Genomic DNA, 13,008 nt, shown 5'->3' with positions numbered 1-13,008 from the left:
CAGCCAACATGTCTCCACCCCCAACCTCCCATCCCATTCCCCCAACCCCACCCAGCCAACATGCCTCCATCCCCAACCTCCCTTCCCATTCCCCCAACCCCACCCAGACAACATGCCTCTACCCCCAACCTCCCATCCCATTCCCCCAACCCCACCCAGCCAACATGCCTCCATCCCCAACCTCCCTTCCCATTCCCCCAACCCCACCCAGACAACATGCCTCCACCCCCAACCTCCCATCCCATTCCCCCAACCCCACCCAGCCAACATGTCTCCACCCCCAACCTCCCATCCCATTCCCCCAACCCCACCCAGCCAACATGCCTCCATCCCCAACCTCCCATCCCATTCCCCCAACCCCACCCAGCCAACATGCCTCCATCCCCAACCTCCCATCCCATTCCCCCAACCCCACCCAGACAACATGCCTCTACCCCCAACCTCCCATCCCATTCCCCCAACCCCACCCAGCCAACATGCCTCCATCCCCAACCTCCCATCCCATTCCCCCAACCCCACCCAGACAACATGCCTCCACCCCCAACATCCCATTCCATTCCCCCAAACCCACCCAGCCAACATGTCTCCACCCCATCCCCACAACCCCACCCAGCCAACATGCCTCTACCTCCAACCACCCATCTCATTCCCTCAACCCCACCCAGCCAACAGGCCTCCACCCCATCCCCACAACCCCACCCAGCCAACATGCCTCCACCCCATCCCCACAACCCCACACAGCCAACATGCCTCCATCCCCAACCTCCCATCCCATTCCCCCAACCTCACCCAGCCAACATGCCTCTACCCCCAACCTCCCATCTCATTCCCCCAACCCCACCCAGCCAACATGCCTCTACCCCCAACCTCCCATCCCATTCCCCCAACCTCACCCAGCCAACATGCCTCTACCCCCAACCTCCCATCTCATTCCCCCAACCTCACCCAGCCAACATGCCTCTACCCCCAACCTCCCATCTCATTCCCCCAACCCCACCCAGCCAACATGCCTCTACCCCCAACCTCCCATCTCATTCCCCCAACCCCACCCAGCCAACATGCCTCTACCCCCAACCTCCCATCTCATTCCCCCAACCCCACCCAGCCAACATGCCTCTACCCCCAACCTCCCATCTCATTCCCCCAACCCCACCCAGCCAACATGCCTCTACCCCCAACCTCCCATCTCATTCCCCCAACCCCACCCAGCCAACATGTCTCCATCCCCAACCTTCCATCTCATTCCCCCAACCCCACCCAGCCAACAAAAGCAAATAAAAAAAAGAAGGAAAATAGGTATAAATATATTGTTTGTTTGTTTGTATGTGTTGGGCTTTAGCTAAGATTATTCTTTACAGAGTCAAGTATTTTGTCCAGGCCTCAATTGTTCCTTGACTAGCACCATTCATTCTCGCTGTCAATAATTCTAATGTTATAACTTCTAACAGTAACTGTATCCACTGGTGAATTGGGAGAGAGTTAGGTGGTTAACATCTTATTTATTTATTTATTTATTTACCTTTATTTAACCAGGTAAGCTAGTTAAGAACAAGTTCTCATTTGCAACTGCGACCTGGCCAAGATAAAGCGTAGCAATTCGACACATACAACAACACAGAGTTTCACATGGAATAAACAAAACATACAGTCAATAATACAGGAGAACAAAAGAAAACAAAAAGTCTATATACAGTGAGTGCAAATGAGGTAAGTTAAGGAAATAAATAGGCCATGGTGGCGAAGTAATTACAATATAGCAATTAAACACTGGAATGGTAGTTCGGCAGAAGATGAATGTGCAGGTACTGGGGTGCAAAGGAGCAAAATAAATAAATAAGTAAATATCAGTATGGGGATGAGGTAGGTAGATAGATGGGCTGTTTACAGATGGGCTATGTACAGGTGCAGTGATCTGTCAGCTGCTCTGAAAGCTGGTGCTTAAAGCTAGTGAGGGAGATGTCTCCAGCTTCAGAGATTTTTGCAATTCGTTCCAGTCATGGGCAGTAGAGAACTGGAAGGAAAGACGACCAAAGTAGGGATTGGCTTTGGGGGTGACCAGTGAGATATACCTGCTGGAGCGCGTGCTAAGAGTGGGTGCTGCTATGGTGACCAGTGAGCTGAGATAAGACGGGGCTTTACCTAGCAGAGACAGTAGATAACCTGTAGCCAGTGGGTTTGGCGACGAGTATGAAGCGAGGGCCAACTAACGAGAGCGTACAGGTCACAATGGTGGGTAGTGTATGGGGCTTTGGTGACAAATCGGATGGCACTGTGATAGACTGCATCCAATTTGCTGAGTAGAGTGTTGGAGGCTATTTTATAGATGACATCACCGAAGTCAAGCTCAAGCATCGGTAGGATGGTCAGTTTTATGAGGATATGTTTGGCAGCATGAGTGAAGGATGCTTTGTTGCGATATAGGAAGCCAATTCTAGATTTAATTTTGGATTGGAGATGCTTAATGTGAGTCTGGAAGGAGAGTTTACAGTCTAACCAGACACCCAGGTATTTGTAGTTGTCCACGTATTCTGAGTAAGTCAGAGCCGTCCAGAGTAGTGATGCTGGACGGGCGAGCAGGTGCGGGCAGTGATCGATTGAATAGCATGCATTTAGTTTTACTTGCCTTTAAGAGCAGTTGGAGGCCACGGAAGGAGAGTTGTATGGCATTGAAGCTCGTCTGGAGGTTAGTTAACACAGTGTCCAAGTATACAGAATGGTGTCGTCTGCGTAGATGTGGATCAGAGAATCACCAGCAGCAAGAGCAACATCATTGATGTATACAGAAAAGAGAGTCGGCCTGAGAATTGAACCCTGTGGCACACCCATAGAGACTGTCAGAGGTCCGGACAACAGGCCCTCCGATTTGACACACTAAACTCTATCAGATAAGTAGTTGGTAAACCAGGCGAGGCAATCATTTGAGAAACCAAGGCTGTCGAGTCTGCCAATAAGAATGTTGTGATTGACAGAGTCGAAAGCCTTGGCCAGGTCGATGAATACGGCTGCACAGTAATGTCACTTATCGATGGCGGTTATGATGTCGTTTAGAACCTTGAGCGTGGCTGAGGTGCACCCATGACCAGCTCTGAAACCAGATTGCATAGCAGAGAAGGTATGGTGGGATTCTAAATGGTCAGTATTCTAAGAGCCAAAAGCTTTTTTGCGGCAGTGCTGCCTAACAGCAGTAATCGTCTCTGATTGATTGAGAGATTCAAAGATGAATTGTTCAGTAACATAATACTGTAGATGCATAGCAATTAATATTTATATTCATGCAATTCCAAATTAATTTTGTAACTTGCATATCACATTTCGACACAAAAACTTTGGCAACAGACAGTGAACTTTTGGATAGAGAATCATTTCAGCTAACATTTTTCCTATTTCACAACTGAATTCTAATTCCCCCTTCAAACATTTCATTATTTCATTACATATCTGAACTGTACAATTACACCTCTCTACTCTCTATTCAGCTCTTATCACAGTGTGGGGAAGGAAAACAAGTGGTAGAATGTGGGGAAGGAAAACAAGTGGTAGAATGTGAGAAAGGATGAGGGAAATGAAGAGAGGATGAGAGAAATGAAGAGAGGATGAGAGAGCAAAATCCCTTGAGGGCAAGAGGACAACCCTAGGTCTCCTATGAATCTTTATATTTAGAAAAAAAGGGTTCTTAAATGGTTCTTCAACTGTCCCCATAGGAGAACCCGAGAACCCGTCGGGTTCGAGGTATAACTCTTTTGGGTTCCATCTAGAACCCTCTCTGTAAAGGGTTCTACATGGAACTCAAAAGGGTTATAGCTGGATCCAAGAGGGTTCTACCTAGAACCAAAAAGGGTTCTTCAAAGGGCTCTCCTATGGGAACAACTATAGAGCACAAAAACCTTAAAGGTCCAATGCCGCCATTTTTATCTCAATATCAAATCATTTATTTTTCTAAGTACCTTACTGTAATTGTATTCAATTAAAATGGTCGATAAATAAATAAATAACATCTTAGCGAAGAGCAATTTCTCAAGAATTTTGCTAGGACTGTCTGGGAGGGGTTCTGAGTGGGGAAGGGAAAACTGAAAATTAGCTGTTATTGGCAGAGAGGCTTGGAACTCTCTTTCTTATTGGCAGGCCAAAACTCCATCCCACCAAAACAGGCTGACATTTCAGGTGGTCACAGTATTATTTCAACCGAATAGTGTGTAAATATATATAATTCACATTTTTGACTGCACTTGGCCTTTAATATAGCCCCTACATTAGCACAACTAAAACGACACTGTATCATTGGACATTTCATTGGACTTATCCTCCATCCCCTGGACCTATTATTAGATAGAAAATAGGTTTACCCAGGAAATGAATAGTAGTATTCTTGGTAATCTATGCCTTATGTGTACAAAATCAGAACATTCTAATTTCCCCCTGCCGCCATCTGTGCATACAATTGATTGCATTTAGGTATAATAACAGTCGCTAAGGGGAATAGCATACAGTAACAGGACATTGAACAGTCACTAAGGGGAATAGCATACAGTAACAGGACACTGAACAGTCGCTAAGGGGAATAGCATACAGTAACAGGACACTGAACAGTCACTAAGGGGAATAGCATACAGTAACAGGACATTGAACAGTCGCTAAGTGGAATAGCATACAGTAACAGGACATTGAACAGTCGCTAAGGGGAATAGCATACAGTAACAGGACACTGAACAGTCGCTAAGGGGAATAGCATACAGTAACAGGACATTGAACAGTCGCTAAGGGGAATAGCACACAGTAACAGGACACTGAACAGTCGCTAAGGGGAATAGCACACAGTAACAGGACACTGAACAGTCACTAAGGGGAATAGCATACAGTAACAGGACACTGAACAGTCACTAAGGGGAATAGCACACAGTAACAGGACACTGAACAGTCACTAAGGGGAATAGCATACAGTAACAGGACATTGAACAGTCGCTAAGGGGAATAGCATACAGTAACAGGACACTGAACAGTCACTAAGGGGAATAGCACACAGTAACAGGACACTGAACAGTCGCTAAGGGGAATAGCACACAGTAACAGGACACTGAACAGTCACTAAGGGGAATAGCACACAGTAACAGGACACTGAACAGTCACTAAGGGGAATAGCATACAGTAACAGGACATTGAACAGTCACTAAGGGGAATAGCACACAGTAACAGGACACTGAACAGTCACTAAGGGGAATAGCACACAGTAACAGGACACTGAACAGTCACTATGGGGAATAGCACACAGTAACAGGACACTGAACAGTCGCTAAGGGGAATAGCACACAGTAACAGGACACTGAACAGTCACTAAGGGGAATAGCATACAGTAACAGGACATTGAACAGTCGCTAAGGGGGATAGCATGGTGTAACAGGACATTGAACAGTCGCAAAGGGGAATAGCATTTAGTAATAGGACATTGAACAGTCACTAAGGGAAATAGCACACAGTAACAGGACATTGAAAAATCACTAAGGGGAATAGGATACAGTAACAGGCCATTGAACAGTCGCTAAGGGGAATAGCACACAGTAACAGGACATTGAAAAATCAATAAGGGGAATAGGATACAGTAACAGGACATTGAACAGTTACTAAGGGGAATAGCATACATCTCGGAGCATCGTAGCACCATTAGGTGCAAAAACTCGACTTACCCAGTTGCGGCCCACTTTTTGGAAGAAAACCACTCGATTTGGTCTCTACGTTATATTGGCATCGAACATGTCATCCTCCCTAGGAGAGGGGGTGACCTCGACAATTTATTGTTAAAAGGAGAGGCTGCTTGGATCTTTAATTTAAAGACCCTTTTGCTCCCTTCGGTCTCAACGTAGACTTTGATCTGAAGACATTCTTGTGATTATTGTGATTTTGCTACTGTAAATGTTTCTGGCTTATGTAGCCAAATTGTATCTATGATCATACGCTATCCATCAATGTTTTTTGTATGCTATGTTAATATATGAGAATTAACCAATGATATCAGGCCACACCCGGCCATGATTACAGACACCTGTGTGTCTTTTGACACTATATAAATGAGTCATCCCGTAGTGTTTGTCATTATGCCCTGATGAAGAGAGCTTGTCTGTTGGACATAAATATTTTTGCATCTGAGCTAATAGAGTGTGGCTCTCCTTTATTTTTGAATAGCACACAGTAACAGGACATTGAACAGTCGCTAAGGGGAATAGCATTCAGTAACAGGACATTGAAATACATAGGATATTATGGGCTGTATACACTGTATATATATAGTAAAGTCCAAAATAGATTTTGTTTAACAAGTAAGCGTTGACTTTATACAAACAGGCAGGGGTCGTGACCTGTATAGCCTCAAGGCAGACCCTTTTGAAGTATACAGTAGTAGAAGGTTACATTATGTAGTGTAAGCAACAATGTCTACAGTGCATCCGTCCATCTTAACCTGGCTGATGTCCAGTGGCTCGGTAGACTGTGTGGTACGTGTTAAAGCCGCAGCTTTATCTGCGTTCTGTACATTCAACCCACTCTTAGAAACAGAGATTCTACACAGAGTATATAAAACATTAGGAACACGTTCCTATTATTGAGTTACACCCCCCCCCCCCCCCCCTTTGCCCTCAGAACAGCCTCAACTCTTCAGGGGGAATGGACTCTACAAGGTGTCGAAAGCGTTCCACAGGGATGTTGGCCCATGTTGTCTCCAATGCTTCCCACAGTTGTGTCAAATTGGCTGGATGTCCTATGGGTGGTGGGTCATTCTTGATGCACACGGGAAACTGTTGAGTGTGAAAAATCCAGCAGCGTAGGACACTCAATCAGGTGCACCTGGCACCTACTACCATACCCCGTTCAAAGGCACTTCAATATTTTGTCTTACCCATTCACCCTCTGAATGGCACACAAACAATCCATGTCTCAATTGTCTCAAGACTTACAAATTCTTTAATTAACCTGTATCCTCCCCACTGATTGAAGTGGATTTAACAAGTGACATCAATAATGGATCATAGCTTTCACCTGGTTCACCTGGTCAGTCTGTCTCATGGAAAGAGCTGGTGATCCTAATGTTTTGTACACTCAGTGTATATTGGCTATGAAAGCAAAATTCATATCTACAGATACCTGGCCTTTTCACCTTGTCCCTATCAGCATGGTTCCAGCAATGATGGTGGATGCATAAGTACAGGCCAGCTAAGTACTTGTTTTGGTTCTGTTCGGTTCAGTAGTGTTAAAAGCCATAGACAGGGTGTTAGCCCCACTGCTGAGGACAAGATAACCTGACTGACCTGGAATCAGCGGGAGAGCAAGTCTCACCTCAGGTCTGTTACGACCCTAACACTCCCTTATCAATATTCTGACCTTGTGTGTGATCCCAGTCCCCTATCCTCACATCACCTACACAGGACAGCCCCTTAGGTAACAGACCCAACACAGGTTAATGCAATAGCCACGAGCAGGGGGAACGGCTCAAAACATATGGGAACCTGACTTGGACTGACCTCAGCCTATACATTACACAAGTACTACTACTGCTGTCTGTAACCTCGTTCCACACAGCCCCAATTCATTTCAATGCATAACATTTGGATAAGCAGATACCACACACATGGGTATAGAATCAGATTTAATCAGTGCAGATGGTAAACATGTGTAGTGAAAGCCAGACAAAGCAGAACGGGAAGGGGGAGGTCTGTTTGTGCTGGTCCACCTGTAGTCACTTACATGCCTCAACAGAACAGAGTGGAGGTATACTCTTCCTCCGTGCTGTTTCACAATGCCAGCGCAAACGCATAGACAGATGCTACTGGGCTACGTTCCAGCTGCTGCGATCATTTGGGCCACACAAATAGCTTCAACCTTCATAGACTGTCTGTTACTGTCAGATAGTCAATGGATAAATCATTAGAAATGGCTCCTGAGGTTCCTTCCTTGAGACTGGCTGAATTGAATTCTGGGTAATTGGATTGAATGGGGCCACCTCATTGGCCTATTTATATTGTACTTAAGGCGCTTAATGCCAATGACACTGATCTGATGGGACTGACATGAAAGCTTTTCTATCCGTAGGGCTGTTATGAGGTCTTTGGACGAGAGGGAGGGGAGGGAAAAGAAGATATACCCAGAATAGGAGAGAAACGACATCGTAGCCACTTTTGTTAGAAAGCTCCGATGACGTGTCAATTTCAAATGTGTCATTTTTACTGACGTCGCCGAATGAACACGGCGGTTGGGGCTCGCACTCGAGCGGCCACGGCGTCTTGCGTTCCGTCTGAGAAAGCTCAGGGTGCTGAAACCAAAAGAGGTTCTTCTGCAAATTTTGGAGGAACGTTTCTTTGCTAATACACGCTGCTCGACTCGAGCGAGGAGAGAAAGTATGCTAAGTACCACCAATGTTTATTCACTTGACGAGGATCTCCACATCGCTACAGTCCTTGGCTGGCACACACACTGCATAGGTACATACCCAGTGTTCATAGCAGTCATAAATGATTTCCTCACTACCTGTGCTACGTCTCCCTTGCAAGTTCAGTCCCGAAAGTTATCAGGCTAAGTAAACGTGTTAACAGGTTAAGTAAAAAGTTCTTCAGGCTAAGTAAACGTGCTATCAGGGTAAGTAAAAAGTTATCAGGCTAAGTAAACGTGCTATCAGGGTAAGTAAAAAGTTCTTCAGGCTAAGTAAACGTGCTATCAGGGTAAGTAAAAAGTTATCAGGCTAAGTAAACGTGCTATCAGGGTAAGTTAAAAGTTATCAGGCTAAGTAAACGTGCTATCAGGGTAAGTTAAAAGTTATTAGGCTAAGTAAACGTGCTATCAGGGTAAGTAAAAAGTTATCAGGCTAAGTAAACGTGCTATCAGGGTAAGTTAAAAGTTATCAGGCTAAGTAAACGTGCTATCAGGGTAAGTTAAAAGTTATTAGGCTAAGTAAACGTGCTATCAGGGTAAGTAAAAGGTTATCAGGCTAAGTAAACAAGTCCTCTGATGAAATTAAGAAAAAAAATGAAAAATGTGTTATTCTGTTTGCTCAGAGATTGACATACTTTCAGAGATGAAACACATTGAAATGACTATGGGTCTATAATCTGCAACGAAGGGAGTAACAGAGATCTAATGACCCACAGTGTTGAGGGCATGAGCAGTTGACGTCAGGTAGGAGCATGGTACAGACTCTTCACCCTCGAGAGCCCATTCTTCAAGACACCGGCCTACACAGGTTAATTACATGGCTTAACATATAGCATGAACACATAGCATGCTATCTGCCCAATGGGCAGTCGGCGGGCTTGTCGTTATGCTCAAATGTACATTACATTTCCATGGATGAGGCAGAGAGAAGTGAGTCAAGTTAACACGTTTACTGAGAAGATATCATGGCAACAATACAGGTTATGGATCAGGGTCTTTGAACTTGACCATTACAAAACAAACTCTTTACAAGACATTGTTTACTACGGTGTTTGTACAATTCCTTTCTGTAAACAGGAAGTAAACAGGAAGTCAGATTACGAGCCCTGTATGCCGCCCATCTGGCCATTAACATGCATTGAGCGAGATCCAAAATCCATTTAGCTAAGGGCAAACAGGTTTCGTAATGTGCTACACTCCAAGTTATCCCGAAGCATCCAGTCATTCATACAAGTGCATCATTAACTGATTGATCTTCGGAAGCCTTTGAAAGAGGCGGCTAGTTGGATTTCCATGATGAGAATATTAAAGAGACAATCATTTACTTTTGAAGTCACCTTGATTTGATATTAAATACGAGCAATTAACCCTGGACGACATGTAGATTTAACCAGTTAATTACTTATTGGCTTACTGCTGCGTGTCCCTCTTTGATGACTTCTTACTTCCTGGAGAATAATACAAACATTCCATATTGATCCGCTTACTCTTACTCTTAGTTTGCTTACAGATTACTCAATAAGACAATTATCACTGAGAATGCAAGAGAGGGGGAGGGAGAGAGAGAATTAAGAGAGAAAGCGATAGGAGGGGCCGAGAGAGAGAAAGTGATAGAAGGGGCTGATAGAGAGAGAAAGTGATAGGAGGGGCTGAGAGAGAGAGAAAGTGATAGGAGGGGCTGAGAGAGAGAGAGAAAGTGATAGGAGGGGCTGAGAGAGAGAGAGAAAGTGATAGGAGGGGCTGAGAGAGAGAGAAAGTGATAGGAGGGGCTGAGAGAGAGAGAAAGTGATAGGAGGGGCTGAGAGAGAGAGAAAGTGATAGGAGGGGCTGAGAGAGAGAGAGAAAGTGATAGGAGGGGCTGAGAGAGAGAGAAAGTGATAGGAGGGGCTGAGAGAGAGAGAGAAAGTGATAGGAGGGGCTGAGAGAGAGAGATAAAGTGATAGGAGGGGCTGAGAGAGAGAGATAAAGTGATAGGAGGGGCTGAGAGAGAGAGATAAAGTGATAGGAGGGGCTGAGAGAAAGTGATAGGAGGGGCTGAGAGAAAGTGATAGGAGGGGCTGAGAGAGAGAGAGAGAGAGAGAGAGAGAGAGAGAGAGAGAGAGAGAGATAGGAGGGGCTGAGAGAGAGAGAAAGTGATAGGAGGGGCTGAGAGAGAGAGAAAGTGATAGGAGGGGCTGAGAGAGAGAAAGTGATAGGAGGGGCTGAGAGAGAGAGAGAGAAAGTGATAGGAGGGGCTGAGAGAGAGAAAGTGATAGGAGGGGCTGAGAGAAAAAGAGAGAAGGAGAATAAGTGTGAGTGAGAGAGAGAGGGAGTGTAAGAGAGAGTGAAAAGCAAAAGTTACCTCTACGACGTGTTGACCTTGGGCACATCAACGCTACACTCAAGGAGGACTTAGCCGCTGTCGGCTAAGCACTCCAATTGATTTCTGTACGTGGCCCAGAGTTAGATTGGATTGAATTGTTTTCTACCTGGGACAAAGAAAGGCCCTAAAGGAAGTATTGTTGGTATTGTTTTGGGGTTCTACATTGGTACTAACACTAAAGTTGGCCCAGTATAATAGTGTCTAGTGTAGGGCCCAACATTGTTTGTCCACAGGGGAGGAGTCCACTGTTACAAATTCCCTGCCGGTTACTGTTATCAGCACCTCACAACCCTGAGCTGCACACTCCCCTCTCTATCCCCCACGACTGACCGGAGTCTGAGAGTCTAGGGGGTACCATAAACCTGCCTCTCAAACTCTCCCTGACCTGTGGGACCTGTGCCCTGATAGGTATTTTACCTTTATTTAACTGTCAGTTAAGAACAGATTCTCATTTTCAATGATGGCCTAGGAACAGTGGGTTAACTGCCTTGTTCAGGGGCAGAATGACAGATTTCGTACCTTGTCAGCTCGGGGATTTGATCTTGCAACCTTTCAGTTACTAATCCAACGCTCTAACCACTAGGCTACCCTGCCATCCCCAAAATATGCCCATCCTCTTGACTCGGGTCACACAATACCATCAGTTTCTCTCAAGCAGTGGCAGAGTGCAACATCTCCGTCTCTGCCCATCAACAACTGGACTCAATAACACTTTCTGGACTGGTGAGATGCTGTGCGTGCACAAAGTGAGTTGTGTGACATTTGTATATTGTATATTGACATGGTACTAACCCTAATGATTGACATGGTACTAACCCTAACCCTAATGATTGACATGGTACTAACACCTAACCCTAATGATTGACATGGTACTAACCCTAACCCTAATGATTGACATGGTACTAACCCTAACCCTAATGATTGACATGGTACTAACCCTAATGATTGACATGGTACATGCATGGGGAGGAGTGCACCAGTTCACTTCCCCTCATTGCGTTTAGATGCATGGGGAGGAGTGCACCAGTTCACTTCCCCTCATTGCGTTTAGATGCATGGGGAGGAGTGCACCAGTTCACTTCCCCTCATTGCGTTTAGATGCATGGGGAGGAGTGCACCAGTTCTCTTCCCCTCATTGCGTTTAGATGCATGGGGAGGAGCGCACCAGTTCACTTCCCCTCATTGCGTTTAGATGCATGGGGAGCAGTGCACCAGTTCACTTCCCCTCATTGCGTTTAGATGAATGGGGAGGAGTGCAACAGTTCACTTCCCCTCATTGCGTTTAGATGCATGGGGAGGAGTGCACCAGTTCACTTCCCCTCATTGCGTTTAGATGCATGGGGAGGAGTGCACCAGTTCACTTCCCCTCATTGCGTTTAGATGCATGGGGAGGAGTGCACAAGTGTACACTTTCCTAGAGAATTGGGATTTAGGCTAACTAGTCGTTATTGCCATGGTTGAGGAGGTGATGTTTCAGTACAATCTGTAGCCAAGCCTGCATTCCCAACCAATTAAATCAACAGTGACTGTATTGTTACTGATTGATGGCCGACGGCAAGCGTCTCAGACAGACGGATTAATTGATCTTCTGGTTCCTGTTTTCCGTTAATAACAACTGATGGTATCACAATAAAACAAACAGGATTCAAAATGGAGCTCTGCACAACATCCTGACTCCGAAGGGGAAACTGGCTTTCAGGAGAAACTAGTATGCATGTTCATGTGAATTACCTTCAGTGCATACAGTATATTGGTATTTTGCTGAATTAAAAATAAATTGTCTAAATGGCATTGCCAAAAACCTATAGCATATTTACCCAAAACCAGAACACAGGAAGAGGGATTTGTCCATATATTAAGAGTCGAATTGTCTGGCCACCAGAAATAAAAAATCTCTATATAGTCCTGTGTGTATGTTTAACAAACAGAAGGAACTAAGAGAGGAGGAGGAGGAGGAAGAGGAGGAGGAGGAAGTGGAGGAGGAGGAGGAGGAGGAGGAAGAGGAGGAGGAGGAAGAGGATGAGGAGGAGGAAGATGAGGAGGAGGCGGAGGAGGAGGAGGAGGAAGAGGAGGAGGAAGAGGAGGAGGAGGAAGAGGAGGAGGAGGAGGAAACAGCTGAAGAAAGATGTGATGTTTACAAGACCTTGTAGAGGACAGAAGTGGTGGCAGACACAGGCCCTGTGGCGCTACAAAAAGACAGTCCCTGTGCGTCCAAAATGGCATCCTATTTCCTATAT

General features: G+C 45.4%; 1 protein-coding gene across 4 annotated transcripts in view; it reads left to right on the top strand.

Annotated features, from left to right (window-relative positions):
- Window positions 1-13,008, top strand: part of LOC124012602 (mineralocorticoid receptor-like) — a 112,517-nt gene that overhangs the window by 22,328 nt on the left and 77,181 nt on the right. The gene's annotated exons all lie outside the window — the stretch shown is intronic.

Source organism: Oncorhynchus gorbuscha, linkage group LG24 (assembly GCF_021184085.1).
Source record: "Oncorhynchus gorbuscha isolate QuinsamMale2020 ecotype Even-year linkage group LG24, OgorEven_v1.0, whole genome shotgun sequence".
NCBI lineage: Eukaryota > Metazoa > Chordata > Actinopteri > Salmoniformes > Salmonidae > Oncorhynchus > Oncorhynchus gorbuscha.
Note: the sequence above shows the minus strand (reverse complement) of the source record. Positions and strands in the feature narration are given on the sequence as shown.